General features: G+C 40.8%; 1 pseudogene; it reads right to left on the bottom strand.

Moving 5' to 3' along the window:
- LOC111817304 overlaps positions 1–25,562 on the bottom strand; it is a 27,991-nt pseudogene continuing 2,429 nt past the window's right edge.

Genomic DNA, 25,562 nt, shown 5'->3' with positions numbered 1-25,562 from the left:
CTATAAACCCAAGCAGACTTTGAACTTGCTGAGATCTTTCTGCCCCAGCCTTGGTTTAATTTTGAAATATAATCCATTAAAATTGAAGACCAAGGGGCAGGACAGATAGTTCAGTGGCACAATGCCTGCCTGGCAAGCACAAGGTCCTGAGTTCAAGCCCAAACACTCAGGTCCTGGACAAGATAATAAAATATTCATAAGCCTTTGGGTCCTTGGACTGATTGACATCAATAAGAAAACCAGTTTTTGATGGGTGAAAGAAATGTATTTATCTTCAATGACAATTTCAGGCTCCTGTTGGTCTGTACAGGATCATCCTATTTGGTAACTTTCTTTTTATGAAGTAAGGGGTTCGAACTCAGGACCTTGTGTTTGCCAGGCAGGCACTTATACCGCTGAGCTATATCCCTGGCTTCCTATTTGGTAATTTCGCTGTCATCAGTTATTCTCTTCAGTTCCTCCATCCCACTTTTAAGTACAAAGGCCTCTTTCCTGGTCATAACATCATTCTTGCAATTGCTTTTGTTGGTGTATAATACCCAGCGGGTCAGCAAAATATCTTGATGTCAAGAACGTGAACTTCAGGAATTTGTGACCCAACTTCCCTTTATGACCCATGTAGTAACAGAGATAAAAGTCACTTTTTGTAGCTCACAAAGACAATCCGGATGGAATTTCAGGACCAAACCACATCCCCAAGGTCCACTCCAGACACTATGCCTAGCCTTTTTATGGTTTTCATTTTAAGAGAGGGTCTTGCTAAGTCACTAAACTGCCGCAGGGGGCTTCAATTTACAATCCTTCTGCCTTTGCCTCCCAGAATGCTGGGATTACAGGGACGTGTCAAACTGCCCAATTGAGGCATATTTTCTTTGTTTGTTGGACTGGTCCTTGTACTGTTCTCTCCTGAACTTGTCGGTTGGCATGAGACACAGTCATGGGATTTATCCACATTCAGCCCCTCTGCAGAGTTAAGTAGGACATTTTTTAAAAAGTTTTCTCTTCGGGGCATTCTGGCCATTGAGGTGGGATGGAGAAGGAGGAAGTGGCAGTAGCCGTGGTAGCCAGTAGAATACGTCTGACATATAGAGGTGGAGAGGCAGTGGAAAGGCAGAGAGAGAGGGCTCTGGTTTGAAAGGAGCTGATCCAGTTAACCCTGAGGCTGGTGGAGAGTCTTCCCTCCTACGGTCAGATTGTGCCAGCCAATTACTTCTTCATTTTCTAAGTACAGTATAAACTGGATTTCTAGCTCTTTTTTGAAAGAGGAAAGACAAAAACAAAAATAAGAGCAAAGATAGAAACAAAGCAATATAAAACAATATGAATGGCATAGAATTTCAAAACAAGAAGAGAAAATTCACAATGGTTGTTATATTCAAATTTGTTCGGACTTCTAGTTCTGGAATAACAGAACAAATTTACCCACCAATCTGAAACAAATTAAAAACCTGGACACAATGTTTTTTGTATTTTTATTTGGTACCAGGGATTGAACCCAGGGTGAAAGTAGTGAGACCCTGAACTCATTACTGAGCATGCATTCTTTCACTGCTATTTGTTAAAATAACTTTTTTTTTGGGGGGGGGGGTAGGGCTTCACTAAGTTGTCCACGTTGGCCCCAAACTTGTGACCTTCCTTGCCTTGGCCTCCCGTGGAGCTGGAATTAAAGGTGTGCTCGGTCATGGTTGGTTTTGAAGACAATGGCCATCAGGCCATGAAGAACAGTGATCCTCAAAAGATGGAAAACACATGAGGTGAATCCTGTGACCGTCGAGCCTACTGCCTGGAAAGTCTAGGGACAGCTAAGGCTTGCAGGACAGATGAGTTAGAGTTGGAGAGAAAGAGGGAGGGAGGGAGGGAGGGAGGGAAAGAGGGAGGGAGGAGGTAGGAAGGGAGGGAAGCAGGAAGGGAAGAGGGAGAAAGGGAGGGGGAGGGAGGGAGAGACTGCAACCAAATCTAGAAATCAAACTGTCCAATGTTCACATATGTGGGGATACTTCTCCAGGCCAGGGAAAGAACCACGTAGAGCATTGTAGGAACAACAGCTAGAACTCACACCAGGTCAGTAGTGTCTGTCCCACTTAGCTAGATCAGAACTTGCGCAATTTACTGGACATTAGGAGAAATTCTCAGAATTGTCTTGCTTCAGCTATGGGGGGAAAAATTGATCCTCGGGCTAAAGGCTGCTCAGGTACTGCCAAACAAATTGTAAAAACCAGCTTTTAAATGATCAAACTGTTCCAAATAACCAGAATATTAATGTGACTGCATAAATATCTAGCTTCTAACAGGGTGAAATTACAATGAATGACATTCAGTTAAAATTACTGAGCAGACAAATAAGCAGGAAAGTACAATGCACAATGAAGAGTCAAACTGACCCAGAACTGATGCAGATATCAAATAAGAAGGCAAACAGGCCAGGTGTGGTGGTGCATGTCTGAAATCCCAGTGCTTGGGAGGCTGAGGCAGGAGAATCCCTGTGAGTTTGAGGCCCTTCTGGGCTACACAGTGAATTTAGAGCTACCCTGACTATATAGATGGTTTCACAAAACAAAAAGAATAAGCAAGCAGGGCCAGGGAGATAACTCAGTGGCGTAAATGTCTGCCTGGCAAACATAAGGTTCTGAGTTCAACCTTCAGTGCAAAAAAAAAAAAAAAAAAAAAAAAGGATAAGCAGGCAAGGACAATAAAATAGTTCTTATAATTTGTTTCTACAGGTTCAAAAATATAGTGGAAAAGATCGAATATGTTACACAGTTAGAGCAGATATTAAAAAGATCCAAATTTAAACCAGGCACAGTGCAGCACTCTAAGGATTAGAACGATCACAAGTGTGAGTCCAGCCTGAGCAATTTAGCAAGTTAGAGAGACTTTGCCTCAAAATAAAAAACAAAAAGGGGCTAGAAATGGTGCTCAGTGCAGAGGCCCGAGTTCAGCTCCCAGAAGCACACACTAACTTCCAGAAATCAGACTTCCAGGTGTGAGGTGACCATGCTACCAGATGTGATTAATGACAGAGCACGTATTATGTTTTCAAAGTATATCTGTGTTTTAGCACGTAGGTATTTACGTCATTCTTTCATATGCCCAAATAGCACTTTGTTGCGTGGATTTACCACACTGCTTATACCCTTCATTAGCCGATGGGCTTTGGGGTTGCTTTCCTTTTTGGATATCAAGAATACTGCTAGCTAGGCATGGTGGTGTGTGGATCTAATCCCAGAACTCAGCAGGCTGAGAAAGGAAGACTATCGAGAGTTTGAGGCCAACCCGGCTTCCAAAGGAAGACCCTGTCTTTAGAAAAAGGCCAGGCTTGATGATGCGTGCCAGTAAACACAGCATTTGGGAGGTGGGGGCAAGAGGATGGGCACAAGTTTGAGGGCAACCTGGGCTACACAGTGAGTTCAAGGACAGTCTAAAGTTACAACATGTCTCAAAAAAAAATTTTTTTTTTCATATACAAGGTTTCTGTTTGGATTACTGTTTGTTCTTATTTCCTTGGGTGTATACCTTGGAGCGGAACTGCATGGTAACTGTCCTAGTAGTTACTTTCCTTGTTGCTAAAACAAAATGCCTGACACCCACAAATTAAAGGAAGCAAGGTTTATTTTGGCTCACAGTTTGTAGAGGTTTCAGTCCATAATCTGTGGGCTCTAAGGTAGGGTGGCATGGCTGAGGGGCATTGCTCGAGAAGAAATAGTCCATGGCAGAGCAGGCAGGAAGCAGCGAAGATGAAGCAAGCAGCAAACAATTTCCCTTTCTTTCTGTCCCTTTTATCATATCCAGGCTATAAACCTTTTGGGTGGTGCCAGAGAGTGAGACCTCTGTCTTCCAGTAACTCCATTCAACAATACCCAGAGCAATGCTAAACCAATCAGTGGACTAATCTAGTACCACACACCTTTAATCTCAGTATCACATGCCCTAAATTCAAAATCCCTACCTATGAGCGCAGGAGGCTTGGGGGGAACGTCTAGATACACTACAAGCCATAACAGTAACCCTGTGTTAGCCTTTTGAAGAAGAACCAGAACTTTTTTCTAATCAGCTGTATCACTTTACATTCCCACCAATAATAAAAGAGAGTTCTAATCTTATGACATCCACATGAATATTAGTTATTAGCTTTATTTTATATTGTAGCCATCCTAATGGATATGAATGGAAAATACCATTTGTTTTGATTCCTGCTCTTAAATCACTAATACTATAGCACCTTTTCAGGTACAAATTGGCCTTTCCCCCTTTTACTGGTGATTGAACCCAGGGCCTTGGCGTGGCAGGCAAGGACTCTACCATGAGCTATACTCCCTGCACTGTAATTGTAATTGGTCTTTTGTGTATATATATTTGACAGGGGTGTCTACTCAAATCCTTAGGTTGTTTTTAAAATTGAGGTATCTATTTGTTTGTTTTCTGTATTTAAGACAGGGTCTACAAGGGTCTACAGGGTCTCACTGTGTAGATCAGACTCGCAGTGATCCTCCTGCTTATAGCCTCCCAAGAGCTGGGATTACAGGCATGTGCCACCACCCCAGTCTCAATCGCCATCTCAGTGTGTCCCGGGGGTGGGGCCTGCACAGCAGGCCCGGGGATCAAACTCCCAGCCCCTGTGTCTGCATAATCAGGCGTTTTAATCCCCTGAGCTATTTGGCCGGCCCTTGTTTTTTTGTTTTATTTATTAACCAAAAGATATTTTGATCCAGGATCTTACTATGTAGTTCAGGCTGGTCTTTAACTCACTGTAAGTCAGGCTGGTCTCCAACTATTAGTGCTCTTTTCTTTTCTTTCTTTCTGTTTCTTTTTTTTATACTGGGAATCGAACTCAAGACCCTGCATTTGTCAGCCTCCTAAGGACTGGGATTATGGGTATGTGCTGCCATTCCCAGATTTTTTTTTTTTAATTTTGAACAATAAGAGTGCTTTAAGGGGGAAACTACCCACTCAGGCCCCTCCTCCTGTCCTTCTCTCGGGACAGGAGCTTTCTTTCTCTCAATAAATATATTCTGCTCATAAAAATAAATAAATTTTTTTTAAAAAGAGTGCTTTAAATATTTTGGATAAGTTAGGCATGGTGATGAACACCTGTAATCTCACCTATTTGGAAACCTGACGTAGTAGGATCACTTGAACCTGAGTTCAAGGCGAGCCTGGGAAACTTAGTGAGATATTATCTAAAATGAAAAATAAAAAGGGCTGGGAATAATAGCTCAGTAGTAGAGTGCCTCTAGGTTCAATCCCCAGAACTGCGGAAAAACAAAAAAAGAAGAAGAAAAAAATCTAGATAAATGTTTTTATAGCTATGTAATTTGTAACTATTTTTATCCATTCAGTAGATTACATTTTTATTTCTTCTCTGCTATTCTTTCAAGCACCATTATTTTTAATTTTGTATTTTAAAGAAAAATAAACTACATCCTAGCCCTTTCAAAAATATCTTATTTTGAGACACAGGGTCTCACTGAATCACTAAATTGCCCAGACTGGCCTCAAACTCATGATCCTCCTGCCCCAGCATCCCAGAGTGCTGGAGTCACAGGCATGTGCCAACATGCTCAGCCCCAGTGTGTCTATTTTTGGTTGCTGTAGTTCCTTATACTTTTGTTATCACATCTAAAAACCATTGCCCAACTGAAGAGTCACAAAAATGACTCCTATGTTTTCTTAGCCACGTTTTATGGTTTTAAGTCTTACATTTAGGTCTGTGATGCGCTCTGGATTAGAGTTTGTGTCCTGTGCGAGATACTGAGTTTTATTTGTTGGGCTGCATTTAATCGTCCCAGCACCATTGGGTAAGAAGTCGATTCTTTCCTGCATTGAATGGTCGTGTCACCTCTGTCGGAAATCAGTTGATCGTAAGTGTAAGGCGTTGCTTCTGGCCTCTCCGTTCTATCCCATGGAGCTGCACATTGCCAGTACCACACACAGTGGCTTACTGTAGTTCTATAGTATGTTTTGAAATCAACTAGTGTGAGTGCCTTAACTGTTACATTTCAGGATTGTGTTAGCTGTTCCCTTGAATGTCCACATGGTTTTAGTATCCGAGTGTCAGTTTTTGCAGAGAAGCCAGCTGGGGTTTTGATAGGATCATGCCAAAACTGAAGTTTAATTCAAGAGTAATGTTGCTCCTGAGTAGTACTGTCCAGTCAATGAACACGGATTTTTTTTTTCCCCTCTCTGAGACAGGGTCTCTCCATAAAATGCCCACTCTGGTCTGAAATGTGTGATCCTTCTGCTTCAACCTCCTGAGTAACTGGGGGTATAGACCATTATGCCTGATTAGGGTTTCATTCTGTGGTTTTAGATACCCTTTATTTTTTTTCTCTTCTTTCTATTTTTTAATACTGGGAATCGAACTCAGGACCCTGCATTTGTCAGGCAAGCACTGTGCCACGGAACTACATCCCCAGCCCTTCACTATGTAGGTCAGCCTGGTCTTGAGCTCTCTTCATGGCCTAGGCTGGCCTCAAACTCACAGCAGTCCTCCTATCTCAGGTTTCTGACTGACTGCTGGGCTTACAAGGGTGTGCCACTATGCCCAGCTCCTCTAATTTCTTTTCACAATGTTTTCTAAGTTTAAGAATGAATTTTATCTTTAGTATGTTAAATCTATTCCCAATCATTTTGTTCTTTTTGATACTATAGTAAATTGAATTGTTTCCTAAGTGTCTTTTTCTTTTTTCTTTTTTTGGTAAGTTTTTTTTTGAGGGGGAGATTATTGGTTTGTTCATTGCTACTAAATAGCAATACAATCAATTTTTATATGCATGTTGTTCTTGTATTTTATAAAGATACTGAACTTGATGTTAATTCTAATAATTTTTAGTGAACTTCTTAGGATGTCCTAGATACAAGATTGTGCCATATGCGAATAAGCAGGTTTACTTCTTCCTCTCCAGGTCTTTTGTACATGCCCCAGCTGGAACCTCCAGGGCCATGTAGGCTATGCGTGGCAAGAGCAGACCCTGCCCTCTTGTCCAGATCTAGAGGAGAGCACTCAGTTTCGTTATTTGGTGGTTGGTTTGTTTGTTTGTTTGTTTTGGTTTTTGAGATAGAGTCTCTCAGTGTCCTTTAGGCTGGCCTGGAACTCACTGGCTAGCGCAGGCTGGCCTGGAACTTGCAGTGATCCTCCTATATCAGCCTAGTTTCTCCTTATTAATGTGTTGTTCTGGGAGTTTTTCTCTCCCTTCCTTCCTTTCTTTAAAAAAAAAATTATTTATTTATTTTTGGTGGTGCTGACAATCAAGCCAAGAGTCTTGTACATGCACGGCAAATGCTCTACCACTGAGCTACGCTCCCAAACCCCTTTTTTATTAAACGAAGAATTGGGCTAAATTCTTCCAGGTCCTTAAATAATAGTTTAGCTTTGGAATTTATTAATACTTTGGAATTTATTAATCTCTCAATGACCCGCTGATTATTTAGAGTGGCAAAATGGTTTGGTTTGGTTTGGTTTTTGTCTCTTTTTGAGACAGAGTCTCGCTATGTAGTTCAGGCTGGCCTTGAACTCACTTTGTAGCCCAGGTGGGCTTTGAACTCCCACTGATCCTCCTGCCTCAGCCTCCCGGGTTCTGGGATTAGAGGAATGTGCCACCATGCCTGGCTCAGATGTAGTTTTGTCCTCTGAGTGTGAAGTGCATTCAAGTTTGTTTCCATTTCAGATTATCGATACAAAGAGAAAAATGTATTTCATCACAGCGTTAAACTTCTCCAAGTGTATTAACACAAATTTGGTGAAGGGACAGGGTCTTAGTCACTTTCTTGCTGGTGAGATACAATGCCAACACCCACAACTTAAAGGAAGGGACGTTTGTTTGAGGCTCATAGTTGGTTGGCTCCAAGGCAGAGGGGAGAGAGACAGAAAGAGGAAACAAAGACAGAGACAGAGAGAAAGACAAAGAGACCGAAAGACAGAGAGGCAAAGAGACAGAAAGAGAGGAAACAGGCAGAAAGAGAGAGAGAGAGAGAGAGAGAGAGAGAGAGAGAGAGAGAGAGAAAGAGAAAAGAGAGAGAGAAACAGACAGAGACAGAGACAGAAACAGGGAGAGAGAGAGAGAGAGACAGAGACAGAGACAGAGACAGAGAGACAGAGAGAGACAGAGACAGAGAGACAGGGAGAGAGAGACAGAGACAGAGAGAGAGAGACTCACTTCTGGGATGGGAGGTACACATCTCCAGGACACCCACGTGGTGAGCTACCTCTTCTGACACATGCCCACCCCAACACCAAGTCGGCCATGAGCCCCCGTAATCCAGTCAGCTTTCAAGTCCAGCCACTGAGCTATTTGGCCGGCCCTCTAATTGTGACTTTCTAACCCAGTTTATACACCCAGGTCCTTCAGATACTGAAGAATGGTACCATGTCCCCAACACTCGTTGTCTGTCTGTCTATCTATCTATCTATCTATCTACCTATCTATTTAATGTGTTTGGTACAGAATCTCACTATAAAGCTAGGACTCATAGTGATCGTCCTGTTTTCAGCCTCCCCAGCCCTGGGATTACAGGCATGAGCCACCATGCCCAGTCTCCAGAGGCTGGCTCAGCACACCCGGGGCCTGAGGTGCTGGGGATCAAATCCCAGTCCCTGCACTTGCCTAAGCAAGTGCTTAGTCTGCTGAGCTATCCCGCTGGCCCTTTCTACTCCATGTTATTCCCCAAGTTTTTCAATTCTTTTTCTCTTTTATTTGCTTGTTTCATTATTTTGTGCTCATCAACATAGTGTCTTGCTTTGTAGTACTGGCTGGCCTTGAACTCACTTTTTACCCAGACTATCCTCAACTTTGCTGTTTTCCTCCTACCTCAGCCTCCCTGAGCGCTGAGATTACAGGTGTGCACCACCATGCCTGGCTCTCAGCAGTTTCCATAGGATAGGATTTCTAATCCTTTGCCATCCTGGGAATAGCTGGCACATGTTTTGAGGTTTTGTCAATATCTTCCTAAAAATTAGTCAGAGCTGATTAAAGTGCCTTAGGCCAATGGGTCATCAAGCTTTGTTTTGTTTTGATTTTTGGTGTTTGGGAAGTTCAAACACATTCTTGGGACTCCAAGGAAAACTGCACCTGTGCTCTAAAGGACCGTAGGCACAACATTTCCATCTATTGAGGCCGCTTGGGGAGTTAGACCCCAAATGAAGCAGTATTTCTAGAGTATAACAGTACTTATGGAGCAGTTAGTGTTTATAGACTGTTTTACCTTAATGTTTAATAACATCTACGATTTCTTTTAACCCAGATTTTTTCATTAACTTATTTAGCTTGTTAATTTTGGCAAATGATGGCAAGGAAACTGTGGCCTAAGGAAATAAAATTTGTGCAGATGAGTACTGAAATGCAAATTTTAGGGCTCTTATTGGTCTCTAAGATTTTATTTGGGTCACTTCATCCCATCATTACAGCTTGTAGACAGCTTTTAACACCTTGGTGTGATATTGCTGGTATTTGCTAGCAGTCCCTCCAAGACTGTGTAGTCTGAAAATCAGTTGGTGGCTCGTGTTTGTTGAAGTGATTAAAAATTGAATAGAGCAGGCCACAGCCAGAGTTTCCTGGCATGTATCTGAGAGCCTCCCTCCAATAGCGTAGCTGCACTGTTAAAAATATCTTCCAGCTCTTCCCCCTCTTCTCCTCCTCCTTCTCCCTATTTCTCCTTGCCCTTCCACTTCCCTTTCTTTTTCTTCTTCCTCTTCTTTCTCCTCCTTCTCCCTTCTTCTTTGTGTCACTGTTTGAGGCACTCTTAGTGAAGGGGATTTCTTTGGCCAAATATATAGGATATATAATTACAGTTAATGCTCAGATGTGGTATTACATGCCTCTAATCCAAGCACTTGAGAGGATGAGGCAGTAGGATTTCAAGTTTAAGGCCAGTCTAGGTGGGCTACATAGTGGGATTCTGACTCACAAAACCAAGATAGATAGATACACAGAGATTGAGTATATGTGTAACAAAACTTCATTTTTTAATATTTTAACTTACAAAATTAACACCAGTACATTTAATAATTAAATAAGAAAACTTAGCCAGGCATGATGTCCCATGCCTATAATCCCAGCACTCAGGAGGCTGAGGTAGAAAGATCACCAAGAGTTCAAGGCCAGCCTGCACTACATAGCAAGATGCTGTCTCAAAAAAAAAAAAAGAGAGAGAGAGAGAAAGAGAGAAAATTATGAGTCTGCTTACTAAAATTAAACAGTTGAGGGCAGGTATGGTGGCGCATGTGTGCAATCCCAGCACTGGGGAGGCTGAAGCAGGAGAATGGCTGTGAGTTTGAGGCCAGCCTGAGCTACGAAGTGAGTTCAAGGCCAGCCTGCACTGCATAGAAAGACCCTGTCCCACGAAGACATAAAATAAACAAACAGTTGAGTCACAGTCCTCACAGTCACATACACATGTAGATAGGTTGAAAGATGATTATCAGTCATCGCTGTGTTTTATTTGCCAAGTCTCACAAGCTCACCTACAGGTGGAGCGGGCCCTGCGCCCTCCGCTGCACAGCTTCTGTTGTCGCCTGCCGAGTGCTGGAGCACTACGCAGTCCAGGCAGAATCACCCAATGTTAAACGCTGGTAACATTGTGGGGCTGCATTTCTAGTTGTCCAGAGTTGTAGGCTGGACACACCTGGTCTGGAGGATTCAGGTACGTGGACAGCTTTGTATTTTTAAAACCCCAGGTTCAACATAAGGAACCCTGAGGTAATCACCTGCAGGGTAATCACCTGCAAGGTTAGTTGCCTCTCGGGATTTCTGCCCTCATTCTGCTCTGGGTATTAATCACAAAGAATGAATAGAGCACCTTCAGACTTGCTGTCTGCATACAAAGTATGATTTTTGATAGGCCAGCTTGGAGCTAGGGTGGAGCTCAGAGGAAGAACATGTCCTTAGCACGTGTAAGGCCCTAGGTTCAAGCCCCAGCACCATAATCAATAAATGGCTAGTGTTGTGGTTTGTGTTTAGATGCCCCCCCCCCAAAGTCTGATGCCATCGGAGGTGAGGCTTTTTCAGAAGTGGCTGAATCAAGAGTATATAATGCTATGATTAAGGGTGTGTGATTTCCTCCAGGTGTAGTGGAACATACCTGTAATCCCAGCTCTCGGGAGGCTGAGGCAGGAGGATGGTTGCAAGTTGGAAGCCTGCCTGGGTTAAAAGATGAGCTCAAGGTCAGCCTGAACTCCACTGTGAGACCCTGTCTTGAAAAGACCAAAAACAGGTATGTGATTACCAATCAGACCTCTGACTGGCATAGTGCCACCCTAATCCTGGTAGCCTAGACAGAATATTGAAGGGGCAGAAAGACTCTGTTAAGGTCTCTTGCTGCTTTCGCTACCCTGTGGACACCAGGAACTGTACTTTGTGATGGCTCTCTGCCACGCCACCTGCCTGGGAGCCAGCTGAGTACGGACTGAAACCGCTACAAATTGTGAACTAAATAACCCTTTCCTTCTTTAACCTTGAGTGTTCGGTTATTTTATCTCCGCCACAAGAGAAAAGTAACTAAGACAGCTAGGTAGATAAATAAAAGGTAGTTAAGTTTCTTTTTACTAGTAAATATAAGGAAAAGACAACACTGAGACTCACTCACAGGTAGTGCCTGGGGTCTAGATGGAGGTTACGTGGCACGTGGAATTAAGAGAACTTGCTCATAAGTTTAGTCACTGGCTAGGTCACCCTAGAGCCAAACTCTTCCCTCTTCAGAGTCTCAGGTCCCCCATCCGTTATACTGTCTCTTTTTTCAATGTGTGATAGATGATAAAGGTTAATGTGTGACCACATGAAGAACTTTGATGTCAGATAAAGAAACTCAGGAAACACAAGGGTGCTACTAGAATTTTCTTCCTGGAACAATATCCATTAAAGAGCAAATAACATACTTTAAGGATCAAGATCAGAGATGGTTTTGCTCTATAAAAATCCCTAGAAAAGGCAGCTTCCCAGGCAACCCACTCGGGTCCCCCTTCTGTCCTTTTCTCAGACAGGAGCCATCTTTCCCTCGATAAATATATTATGCTCTTAAAAAGAAAAAGAATTAAAATTTCAGGGGCTTAGGATATTTTAGATAGGATAGATAGATAGATAGATAGATAGATAGATACTAGATAAAGTGTGCACATTGCATCACTTTTTGTAAGACAGGGCTTGACTATGTTCTTCATGGTGGCCTGAACTCACTATGTATGTAGCCCAGGTTGGCCTCAAATTTGCTGTGATCCTCCTGCCTCAGCCTCCCAAGTGCTGAGATTACAAAGCTACACTACTGCCCCTTGCTTGCATCACCTTTTAAAAGCCCAGCTGCACAGGCCTGGTAGCACATGACTATAACCCCAGCACTTGGGAGGACCATGAATTTGAACTTGCCTTGGCTACCTAGCAAGTGTGAGACAAGCTTGGAAAACAATGAGATGCTATTTAAAAAGAAAAAAGTCCAGCTAGAAAACTATTTAGTCTTAAATTGAATTGACATAGTTACAGGAAGCACCAGCTGTATATTACAGCACTAGTGTTGGTGAGGGATTTTAATGGGGGTGCACTCCTGTCCGGGGTAGACACGTCAAGCTTCATCTGACATAACCTTGACTCACTTCAGTGCCTTTTTTAAATTTGCTGTTAGAAATGGTCATAATTCTTTATAGTATATAATGAGAAGGGAATTATTTATTTGCTCATTTCTTGCTTTGGTTTTTTTCTTTTTAATTCAGTGTTTTGATTTTTTTTAAAAAATAGGCTCTTGATATGTATAGTTCAGGCCAGTGTTAAACTTGCTATGACCTCTAACTTTTTTTTTTTTTTTTTTTTTGGTGGAACTGGGGATTTGAACTCAGACCCTTGCGCTTGCCAGGCAAGTGCTAATTCTACTGAGCCATCTCCCCGGCCCCCTAGTGCCTTTGTTTTTCCCTGAAAAAAGATACAAAAACTGGAAAGGTCTTTTAGGATATCAGTTCATATGATGTAAATGCTAAAACCTCCAGTGTATTAGAAGCTGACGAGGTATCAGAGTGTCTAAATGGATTCTCTGACCTTTAAATGGAGCTTGGCGCTCGTGCCCATTTGTCACATTTTCTTACTTATTTCCTTCCCCGCCTTTTCCCCATTGTCAACTTTTGTTATTCTCAGTGGCTATGGAAAAAAAAGTAATGCTTTGAGGGCCTTAACTGTGACCAAAGGCAACACAGACTGGCGAGTCACCTCCCCCGCTACTGGGTTATTTCTAACTGGCCTCACTTCAGAGCCTCTATCGGATTGTAATACAAAACCTAGCCTCACAAACAGATTCCCATTAATCGATTCATTTAGGCCAGGCTTGGGTGTGCACACCTGTAATTTCAGCACTTGGGAGGCAGAGGCAGGAGGTTAGGCACATTTGAGCCTAACCTGGCCAATTTAGCAAGACCACACTTCAAAAAAAAAAAAAAAAAAGTTGGGCCGGCCAAATAGCTCAGCGGATTAAAGCACCTGCAAGCAGGCACAGGGGAGGGAGGGAATGTGTTCAATCCCCCCGCCCCACCCCGTGCTGGCCCCACCCCCAGAGACAGCATTGGAGACTGGGAATGGTAGCGCACACCTGTAATCCCAGCTCTTGGAAGGCTGCAAACAGGTGGATCACTATGACTCCAATCTAGTAGTGAAAACCTGAACACCCTGTAGATCCTTCCCTAAAATACAAAAAAAAAAAAAAAAGTTTATTTGGAGTGCTGGACCATAACTGAGGGGAAGAGCACTTGCCTAGCAAGCATGAAGCCCTGGATTTGATATTTAGCATGAAAACAAAGTTCATTTGGATCTTCCCTCTACTCCTCAAGTAAATGTTTAAGCTTTGTAGTAGGTCTTTTTTTTTTAAACTTTATTTATTTATTTATTTAGTGTGTATGTGGCCAGTTCAGCCCACCAGGGGGCGGGGCTGGCTGGCATGTGGTGCTGGGGATTGAACCGCGGTCTCTGCTTTTGCTTAGCTTAGCTTGTTCTAAGTAGGTGCTTTAGACCACTGAGCCATCTCGCCAGCCCCTGTAGTAGGTCTTTTTAATGAGACAAACCGTCATTAATATTAGTGTGAAAAAAATCTGGTGCGGTGAAACAGGTCAGTAATCTCAGTATTTCAGAAGGCTGAAGCAGGAGGATTGCAAGAAGGCTGCAAAAGGGACCAAGAGGGCCAGTGAGATAACTCAGCAGACTACGCACCTGCTCAGGCAAGCACAGGTTTGGTCCCCCGCAACACAGGCCACACTGGCCCACCGCCAGGCACACTAAGCCAGCCACGGAGTCTGGCTGTGGTAGCACAAGCCTGTGCTCCCGGCGCTGGGGAGGCTGAAAGCAGGAGGACCACTCGGAGTCTGAGCTGCGTAGTGAGACCCTGTACCAAATACCTTCAGAAGGGGGAAGGGGACCAAGAGATGGAGGGGGAGGAAGGGGATATAAAAAGAATTAAGATGTGTTACATACATGGACCAACCCCCTGCGATGAATGTAATCATTATATACTGCAAACATGTACTAGTAAAAATTTTTTGAAAAGATTTTCAAATGTATCACATTTATAATAGTGAAGTATTAGTACCAATTTATTTTTTTAAAGTTTTCGAAACTTTTTTTAATACCAATTTAAAAGCCCCTAAGTGTAGGAGTACTTAAGTGAGTTTTATAAACAAAGTAAAAATAAAGGCCAGTGACATGAAATTATTATGTGGATAAATAAAAAGTGATAGAATAACTATGTCCACAGAAAGAAAGAAAGTCACAGGTCTCAAGTTCCCACAATGAACACAATCATTACGTTCTACCAACAAAAAAGAAAAGAAGAAAAAAAGCCAGATGCAGTGACACTCAACTGGAATGCTAGTCCTCAGGAGGCTGAGACAGGAGTATACTGTAGGCTGGGGAGTATACCATAGGTCCTGGCACAAGCACCTGCCTGGCAAGCGTAAGGTCATGAGTCCAAGATACTAATAAGTCTTTGCCAATAAATAAATAGACAAACAAAATGGTAGCTTAAAAAAGAGAGGAAAAAAAAAGAGAGAGAGAAAATAGTGTAACCCTGGCTCCAAAAAAGAAAGATAGGAAGAAAGGAAGAGAAACGTGGAAGGAAATCCTGGGCATCCAGTGTTAACATGGGGAGCAGTCTTCTCTCGTTGCTGGGACAAAGTACCTAACACCCAAAATGAAGCAATGAAAGGTTTATTTAGCTCACAGTTTGTGGAGGTCTTAGTCCATACTCAGCTGGCTCCAAGGTCGAGTGGCACATGGTGGCACCGAGCAGGCTTTCATGGTGGAGGCAAAGAGCAAAGAACAAAAACAGAAGCAGCAGCTCCTCCGGCAGCTAGCTGGCCTCTCTCCCCTCTTCACATTGTACTGTAGAGTATCTGCCCCAGGCCACGTACACCCACAATCCCAGCGTAGGATCATGAATCAATCACAAACTCCAGAAGCCTCCCCATGACTGCAGGAGGCTTTGGGGGAACAACTAGACACAAACCATAACACCCAGAACCATGGGAAACACAAGTGAATGTCTTGACCCTGCTGTCATAGAATTACGGGTTGTTTTTATGTTTTGGCTTTTATGTTTGGTGGTGTTTGGGCTTATAAATGTCTTGGCTTCTTATTTTCTAAAAAGAATACATATTACTGCTGAAATGAGAAAACAGCAATAAATGTTTTGTTATTTAAAAAGTTACTTCAAGGGCTGGCCAGATAGCTCAGGGGACTAAAGTGCCTGCTTAGGCAGGCACAGCAACCAGGGTTTAATCCTCAGCATGCGGTGTGCTGCAACTGAGACTGGGTGTGGTGGCACATGCCTGTAATCCCAGCATTTGGGAGGCTGAAAACAGGAAGATCACTACAAGTCCCATCTGTGTAATGAGACCCTGTAGACCTTGTACTAAATACATTAAAAAAATTTTTTTTTTAAAGTTACTTCGAAGAGTATGTACAGCTGTGTCTGGTGGCACATGTCTGTAACTCCAGTTCTTGGGTGGCTAAGGCAGAAGGATTTCCACGAGTTCAAGGACAGCCTGAAATATATAACAAGACCCTATTTCAAACAAACAAGTAACAAAAAAGAATATAATAAAAAAAAAAGTGGTAACTTTCTGGCCCTGGAAGATAGAAAATAGCATAAATTTTAAAAACATGTCTTTTGGGCCAGGGAGATAGCTCAGTAGAACAAGCACTTGCCTGGCAAGTGCAAGGTCCTGAGTTCAATCCCTGGTACTACAAAACAAACAAACAAATAAGCAAGCAAATAAACAAAAAACATGTCTTTTACTATTATGGTGAAAGGAATTCATTAAAACCCTAGGCTGTCATTGTGCTGGTGTGTGTGTTTAGGAATGTATGTGTAGGACTTGGATACGCAAAGTTAAATTTAGTGTTTGATGTCAAATATACAGTTAATCAATATCTACGTCACCCAGGTCTTCACGTAGATTTTGTGGCAGACACAGTTAAATATGAGCATAGATCTGATTCTCCATAGGTGTCCACCGGCAGTGGACATACGGGAATGCCTATGGTGACCTCCTGGTTAGCAAGAGGTTTCAGTAAGCTGTTGTATGATGTTCATTAATGGGACTTGAGAACCAAAAGATGTTTTCTGAGAGGATCGTACACTTGAAAACATCTTAGTAAATTTACTTGGGGATGTTATCTGTCTTTAGGTGACGGACACAGATCACAGGTATCTGTAAAGGTAGCCTTTTTCCCATTTTAAGACTTGAATAGACTTGAGGACATAGCTCGTTGGAAGACCTCTTGCTTAGCATGTACAAGGGTGTGGGTTCCATCCCCAGCACTGAAAAGAAAGGAAAAAAAAAAAAAAAAAGGCACAGGCCTGTAGTTCCAGCACTTGAGAGGCTGAGGCAGGAGAATTGCTGTGAGCTTGATTGAGGTCAGCCTGGGCTACATAGTGAGTGTAGTGATTTTAATGCCAGTCTGATCTACATAGTAAGACCGTGGTAAGGGCTAGACTTTCATAGGGGTGTTAAATTTTTCTTTGGGCCATCTTTCAGTTGCTTGGGCCTACTTTAACAAATAATGGTAAGTAAAGACTGTGACAGATTTTCTTTGCTGACCAAGTCCCTACACTTACGTTTGGTTTCTTTTTGGGAGCTAATCCAGCACTTCAACCTGTCCTGGCTTGTTATAGACAGAGACAAGGGCTACAAGTCCCCAGTCTGATTCTGTAGTAATGTAATGCCTCCGTCAAAGCTCAGTGATAAGAAATGTAGAGAATGAAGATAAAGAGCTAACCCCAGCCCGGCAGTTGGAAGGATCTAATTTGAGAAGCTGCTCCCAGTACACATCCAGCAGTGAAGGCACATTATCTTCTGTAGGGACCTGACAGTGTTTCTTTTATTTTCTTTTTCCTTTTTAATTTTTTCAGTGCTGGGGATGAAATCCAGGGTCTTGGGCACATGTTCAAACTGAGCTACACCCCAAGTGCCTCTTTCCCACTCTGAGAGAAAACATATTTATCCAATCTTCAACTGGTCTAAATACATACAGACATTTAGAAGATGATAACGCTACTGCTATAATGATATAATTAAATTTGGTAATCCTTCTAGTTAGTGAACTTCATTGTGAGTTTAATTAAGCAAAAAAATCTACTAAATCCATCTTTTTTTGTATTTTGTTTTTATTTATTTATTTTCCATAATTTTATTGAGAAAAAAATAGCAATGAGACAGTTTCAAACCAAATTGGTAGGATAGTTTCTTTCTTTCTTTTTTTTTTTTTAGAAGTTTATTTTATTTATTTATTTATTTATTTATTTATTTATTATGTGTGTGTGTGGCCAGCTCAGCCCACCAGGAGGCGGGGCTGGCTGGCATGTGGTGCTGGGGGATTGAACCGTGGTCCCTGTGCTTTGCTAAGCTTGTTCTAAGTAGGTGCTTGAGACCACTGAGCCATCTCACCAGCCCCAGATAGTTTCAATAATTAACACATTGCATACATTCTTCCTAGTGATTAATTGCTGTACAAGATGCAGACTTGATATCCTATTTACAAACATCACTAGAACAAATCTCTCTATTCATTAAGAGAATGTAACGATATATCTCTCCTAACCACTTTGAATACACAGATACAAAGTGGAAATTCATCTGTATCCCTTTTTTTTTTTTGTTAAGTTCCATCATTTAAACATTATAGGTGTGTAAACTCAGCAAAATATTCTAAAAGAGTTCAGTAGTCCATAATAGTATTGGGTCTTCCACTTCACTGGCAATGTCAGAAATTGTTGACCTGAGTCCCCTACGGCTCAACATAACAACATGGCTTTATTTCTTATACTTCATTTTTATACTTTTCTGCTGGATGGTTAAGACCAAGGTAAAGCAGGACCTATGCAACAAGAGTTGTAGCTTTTGGGTCTGATAAGGTCAGTCAAATCCCCTCAGGATTTATCCTGAGACCTTTGTCAGTGTCAGCCATGTGGATGAGTCACGGCCATTGCTTGGCCAATGTGCTCTCTGTGAAAGTCTGAGAGAATGTTTTCTCTCCATGTGACTCTCCTTAGGCACATTCTGCATCATAGATCACTTTCCTCTTTGGCCCCATAATCTCCTTGATCAGAAAATTCGGGACACTACCGAGTTACATGTCGTTACAGTACAAGTTCTCTTATGTCCTGAGTCTTAAGTGACCTTGGAAGGTTAGGGCCAAAATGTTGGCTTTCCTTGTGGCCCTCCCTTTTCTCTAATTTTGGTCTGCAAACTTAGGTTGTTAACCATCTAGAAAACAAGCTTATTGTTATTACCATACAACCTAGGCTATTAAGCTTAACCTCACTATCTGTCTGAATATCAAACATCTTAGGCATAATGTGGAACAGGTATTTTTCCATCAAGTATTGATATGTTGAACTTTAAGTCCCTACAGAATATGATGAAAAACATTTAAAAATTAGAATATATTTTTAAAAATAGGCATAAAGAATTATTATTTTTTTAATTTTATTTATTTATTTTTTTTGTACTGAGGATTGAACTCAGGACCTTGTGCTTGCCAGGCAGGTGCTTATGCCAATGAGCTATCTCTCCAGTGTCCAAGTAAACCTATCATTTTAAGATTCAAAAAAGTCAGGGCTGGAGAGCTAGCTCAGCAGCACAAAAACAAAACACCCAAAAAGTATTATTGAATATTAAATTATGAACATATAGATAGCATATAGAATTTGCCATGATTATAACTAAGTGACATAAGCAAACACTTCTTTTTCCCAGTGCTGGGGATAGGACTTCACACATATTAGATAAGTGTTCTACTATTAAGCTACACCCTCACCATTGGAAGCAAACTTGAGATATTTAAGGTGGAAATTTATTTTTCCACTTATTAGGAAGAAGATACTCAAAAATTCAAATTATTTGGAATTCTTTTGAATATTTATCTTCAGTTATCTTCATCCCTCCAAACCATTGAAGTGAATGAAGATGACCACTACGTAGAGTCTATTGCACTAAACTAGTAATTTCATTTTAACCCACACAGTTTATATAGTTTTGCAGGGACATATGCCTTATATCTCTTGTGTATAAAGTGATTATGAGCTGAAGGCAATGCTTTGTAGATCATATTTTATTTCAGCAGAATAACATACCATTTAGAAAATCTTTCTTATTGAAGCATGACTTACATACAATAAAAACTTGCTCATGGGGCCTGGAGCCTAGCTCACTGGCAGAGCTCCTGTCTAGCATGCACAAGACCCTAGATTCAATTTCCAACATGGTGAACAGTAACAACAAACTTGGCCACTTACTGAGTTTTGGATGAGTACCATCTGTAACCACCACTAAAACTAAGACAGGAAGCATCTCCATCACTCAAGTTCTTTTGTGCTTCCCCGAAGTGCACTCCCTCCCTTCACTCCCTGAGCTTGGAACTGATCTTTTGGTCGCCATAGTGTTGTACTTTCTGGGCTTATAGATAAATGAAATTTGTAGTCTTTTTGTGTGTGGCTTCTTTTACTTAGCATATGCTTTTAGGTTTCATCTATATTATTTTCATACCAGCAGTTGTTTTTTTCTTTGTAATTATGAAATAGCATTCCATCACATGGAAATATCACAGGTATTTTATTTGTTTGCAGTTTGGGGCTAGCATGAATAAAATATCTATGATTTTTTTCATGCTGTAGTAGAAAAACCAGTATCAAACCACATGGAAGACTTTGCCCCAAGGAGTTAGAAGGCAACTTTCATTCGCTATTGGACTGGGGAACATGGAAGCTCAAATCATCAGCCCAGAATCAGGTTCGAGTTCAGTTTTTTTTTTTTTTTTTTTTATTTTTATTTTTTTCAGAACCAGGGATTGAACTCAGGCCCTTGTGCTTGCCAGGCAAGCACTTATTCTACTGAGTCATCTCCCCAGCCCTCGAGTTCAGTTTAAAAATGGTTTGTGGGTGGGAACTACAAAGCTGATATTGGTTATTACATGATTGGTTACATGGAATACAAGAATTATATCATATATTGTCAGGCAGGTTTGTACGGGAACATTCTGGGAGGGAGGTGGTCTGAGAAAAGCAGGTAGCGTTGAAAGTGTCCTTGACTGGGTCAGTCTTCCCCCAAACATGAAGGCTTTGAAGCCCTTAAAGCAAGTTGGAATCACTGTGTATTTTTATTTTTATTTTTATTTTTATTTTTATTTTTTGGTGGAACTGGGGATTGAACTCAGATCCTTGTTTTTGGCAGTCAAGCACTTATCCTACTGAGCCATCTCCCTGGCCCCTCACTGTGTATTTTTAAAATACAAGCCAGACACAGTCCGTTTGACCCACATACCATTAAGGGGCAACATCTGGGCCTACACAGTCAGGGCTGGCTACATGACAGGGAGCACAAGCATAGTCACAGGCTATGAAAGGGTTTCTAAGTTTTGTTATAATATGCCTATAAGTGTGCCCTAATGATACAAATCTTTATGTAGACACATGCTTCCATCACTCTTAGATATCTAGCAGTGGAATGGTCAAGTAATACAGTGAAACATATGTTCAAATTTATTAGAAAGTCAAGCTATTTTTCAAATTGGCAATGCCATTGTGCTCTCACAGGCAATTTGAAAGAACCACTCTGGGGCTGGTGAGATAGCTTTGCAGAATAAAGCTCCTGCTTAGGCAAGCTTAGGCAAGTGCAGGGACTGTGGTTTGATCCCTGGTGCCACATGCCATGCCAGCCCCAGCCCCCAGGGCAGACTGAGTCAGCCAGAGTCCAGGCATACTGGTTCATGCCTGTAATCCCAGCACTGGGGAGGCTGAAAGCAGGATCACCATGTGTCCAAACTGCAACAACCAAAATACATTAGAAAGAAAGAAGAAAGAAAGAGAGAAAGAGAGAAAGAGAGAAAGAGAGAAAGAGAGAAAGAGAGAAAGAGAGAAAGAAAGAGAGAAAGAAAGGAAGAACCACTGTATTTCTTCCCGAATATGACCTAACTGGAAAATAAGCCATAGCAGGATTTTTTTGGATGCTTGAAAAATAAGCCTGACCCCCAAATATGCCCCAGTTAAGATCATCAGCCAGATGGAGGCATTTAGTACATCTGTTGCAACATGTGACAGATATATTAAATTATAAAAGTTATAATATATAATTTAATATAAATATTACTGACATTAACACATCAAATAAATCATAAATTATAATTATTTGTAAATATCCAAGTAGACACATTTAATTAAAAAATTTATTATTATTATTATTGTTGTTGCTGTTTTGGAGACAGTCTCACTGTGTAGATCAGACTGCCCTTGAATTCATGGCAATCCTCCTGCCTCAGTTTCCTGATGCTGGGATTACAGTGTGCATCACCTCACCTGGCCCACATGGGCACCTCTGGATGGCAGGAAACACTATGTAAACAGATGAACTCAAAATTAATTGCCAAATAACAAATAAACAATCAATGAACAAATAACATATGTGTTTTATAGTGAAGAGACATGGTTGTGTCTAATGTTCATAAGAATCTTCAGGCCGGGGAGATAGCTCAGAAGAATAAGTGCTTGCCTGGCAAGCGCAAGGGCCTGAGTTCAATCCCCAGTCCTGAAAGCAAAAAAAAGAATCTTCATAATGAAATGCATCACGTGTTATAACGGACATACTTAATGCACTCATTTGAAATAAAGAAACATTTTCTGAATTTTGGGGCTTGCAATTTTTTTTTTTTTTTTTGTCACTTTTGTGTGGACCATCATTCTTAACTCTTACCATTGTCTTTTAAGCCTTCAACTAACACTTGGTTGAATGGAAATTTTGTGAAGCCTAGCCTGCAAGGCTCTTTTTTTTTTTCTTTTTGAGACAGGGCCTTGCTATGCAGTTCAGGCTGGCCTTGAGTTCACTTTGCAGCCCAGGCTGGACTCACACTTGCCACAATCTTCCTGCCTTAGCTTCCCAAGTGCTGGGATTATAGGTGTGCACCACCATGCTCAGCTAAGATTTTGTGACTTCAGTGAAGAGTTCATGGTATCACATCACTAGCATTCTTTTCCGGCTGGAACCATGGAGGGTATCGAAGAGAAGAAAAAGAAGGTTCCTGCTGTCCCAGAATCCCTTAAGAAAAAGCAAAGACATTTCAGAGTTGAAGATAAAGTGCCTGAGAAAGAAGTTTGGCCAGAAGACGCTTCACAAGGCGAGGAGGAAGCTCATCTATGAAGAAGCCAGGCACACTCATAAGGAAGACAGAAAGATGTACAGAGCTGAGATCCGGATGGCTAGGATGGCAAGAAAAGCTGGCAACTTCTATGTCCCTGCAGAGCCCAAACTGGCATTTGTCATCTGGATCAGGGCTATTAATGGTGGGAGCCCAAAGGTCCGCAAGGTGTTGCAGCTTCTTCGCCTTCACCAAATCCTGAATGGTATCTTTGTTAAGCTCAACAAGGCTTCAGTTAACATGCTGAGAATTGTGGAGCTGTACGTTGCATGGGGGCGCCCAAACCTGAAGCCAGTGAATGAACTAATATACAAGCGTGGCTACGGCAAAATCAATAAGAAGCAAATTGCCTGGACAGATAATTCATCGATTGCTGGATCTCTTGGTAAAGATGGCGTCATATCAGATCCATGAAGGATCTGACTCATGAGATCTATACTGTTGGAAAATGCTTCAAAGAGGCGAATAACTTCCAGTGGCCATTCACGTTATCATCTCCACAAGGTGGAATGAAGAAAAAGACCACCCATTTTGTGGAAGGTGGAGATGCTGGAAATAGGGAAGACCAGATTATTAGAAGGATGAACTAAGGTATCTACCATGATGTTTTTATGATTTGATCAGTTAATAAAGTTATCTGCTTCCAAATAAATAAATAAATAAATATAACCACTAGCAGTTGTGTTGCCAATGTACTATGGATGGGCTACATGGACAAGAAATACTCATTTAAGAAGAGCTCTATTGCTGGACATGAGAGATTGGGGCTCATAGTTCTACTGGAAATGGAGTTGCAAGAAATTCAGGCCAGAGTTTGGAGTTTGTAGGGTTACAACGTTTCAGAAGATGATATGACTATATTTGAATAAAATAGATTTCTTTACATGAGTAAGTGTAAGTTGTTGTACATGAAAAAGTAAGACATCTCTGGAAAATAAGCCCTATTTGATTTTTTGGAGTAAAAAATAATATAAGACCCAGTCTTATTTTCAGGGAAATATAGTAGGTGCTCTATCTGCTTATCAACACTTAGTATTTTCTTTACAATTTTGGCCATTCTTTGGGGAATGCAGTGCTATTTCACTGTGCTTTTAATGTTCATTTCCTCAGTGGGTAATAATGTTATTCATGTACTAATTTGCCATTCCCTTTTCTTGTTTGGTGAAGTACATGTTTAAATCTTCTGCACACCTTTTTTTCTTGCACTGTTATCTTCCAGTTTTCTAGATACAGTTTTACAGATGTTTTCCAGACATTTAGTTTTCAGTATTTCATTTTCTTCTTTCATTTTTGTAGCTGTGTCTCTTCCCCATCCGATCTCTCTCTCTCTCTCTCTCTCTCTCTCTCTCTCTCTCTCTCTCTCTCTCTCCTTTCCTTCTATTCTTCCTTTCTTTTGTGCCAAGGATCAACTCAAGGGCCTCATGCCTACTAGGCAAACACTGTACTACTAAATTGCATCTGCAGCCCTTTTTATTTTGAGAAAGGATCTTGTTAAATTTCCAAGCCTGGTTTAGAACTTGAAATCCTCTTGCCTCAGCCTCCCAAGAGACTGGGATGCAAATATACACATCACATCCAGCCACATTGGGTTTTTTTGTTTTTTTTTTTTTGACTGGGAATTGAACTTAGGACTTTGTACTTGCCAGGCAGGCAATTGTGCCACTGAGCTATATCCCTGGCCCCACATTGTCTTTTTTATTTTTTCATTTTTATTTATTTATTTATTTGCAGTACTGGGGATTGAACTCAGGGCCTTGCATTTGCCAGACAAGTGCTTATTCTACTGAGCTATCTCCCAGCCCCCCTCATTGTCTTTTAAAGAACAACAACAAAAAATCAAATTTGTATGAAGTCTATTTTAACAGATTTTTTTTTTTATTTTAACAGATTTTTATGGTTTGTTTTTTATGTTTAATTTTTCTTTTTCTTAGCTCTGGGCTAAGATTTTTCTCTAGAATTTGTTTTCTGAATGAATTGAACTCTATGAGATTTTTAAAAAAGTTATTTTTTGACACTTTTTTTTACATTACTACCACTGTGTTTTATATTAATACATTTTAATGTATTAATTTTTTTGTAATAGTGTTTTCATGCTACATCTTGTTTTTATCCATTTCCTTTTAATCTGTGTTTTAAGATGCAGGCACCTACAATATTTAAATGACAATGGAATACCCTTCTCTGACAAAACTAAATAAAAAGGGGGATACAAATGAATAACCATTTTGTGTCTGTATGTTCAAAATAGTTAAGATAGATACACAGCTGCATTCTCTTGGATCATTGAATAGAGAGATTTGTTCTAATAGTGTTTGTGGACAGGATATCATGTCTGCATCTTGTACAATGAATAACCACTAAGACAGCAATATGCAATGTATTAATTATTGAAACTGTGCTAGTAATTGGTTTTGAAACTGTCTCATTGCTATTTTTTCTCAATAAAATTATTTAAAAAATAGTTAAGATAGATATACAGCTACTTCCTCTTAATTCAATGAGAAGAAAGATTTGTACTAATAGTGTTTTGACAAGATGTCATGTCTGCATCTTGTACTATGAATAACCACTATGAAGACAATATGCAATGTATTATTGAAACTGTTGCATTGCTATTTGTTTCACAATAAAATTAATTTTAAAAAAAGATTTTTTTTTTAAGACAGTGTCTCACTATGTAGTTCATGCTGTTCTTGAACTCACACCTGCCTTAGCCTCTCAGGTGCTGGGATTACAGGCATGTGCCACCACACCCAGCAATGTGTTTTAAGATTTAAAGAGTTTTTTTACAAAATAGGCAGCATGTAGTAAGGTATTACTTTAAGAAAAAAAATCTAATCCATCCATGTTTTCCATTGTACTGGAGAGTTTATTTTTTATTTTATTTTATTTATATTTTTAATGTATTTGGTATAGGGT

Source organism: Octodon degus, unplaced genomic scaffold (assembly GCF_000260255.1).
Source record: "Octodon degus isolate 3935 unplaced genomic scaffold, OctDeg1.0 scaffold00054, whole genome shotgun sequence".
NCBI lineage: Eukaryota > Metazoa > Chordata > Mammalia > Rodentia > Octodontidae > Octodon > Octodon degus.
This window is presented reverse-complemented; position numbering and strand designations above follow the sequence as displayed.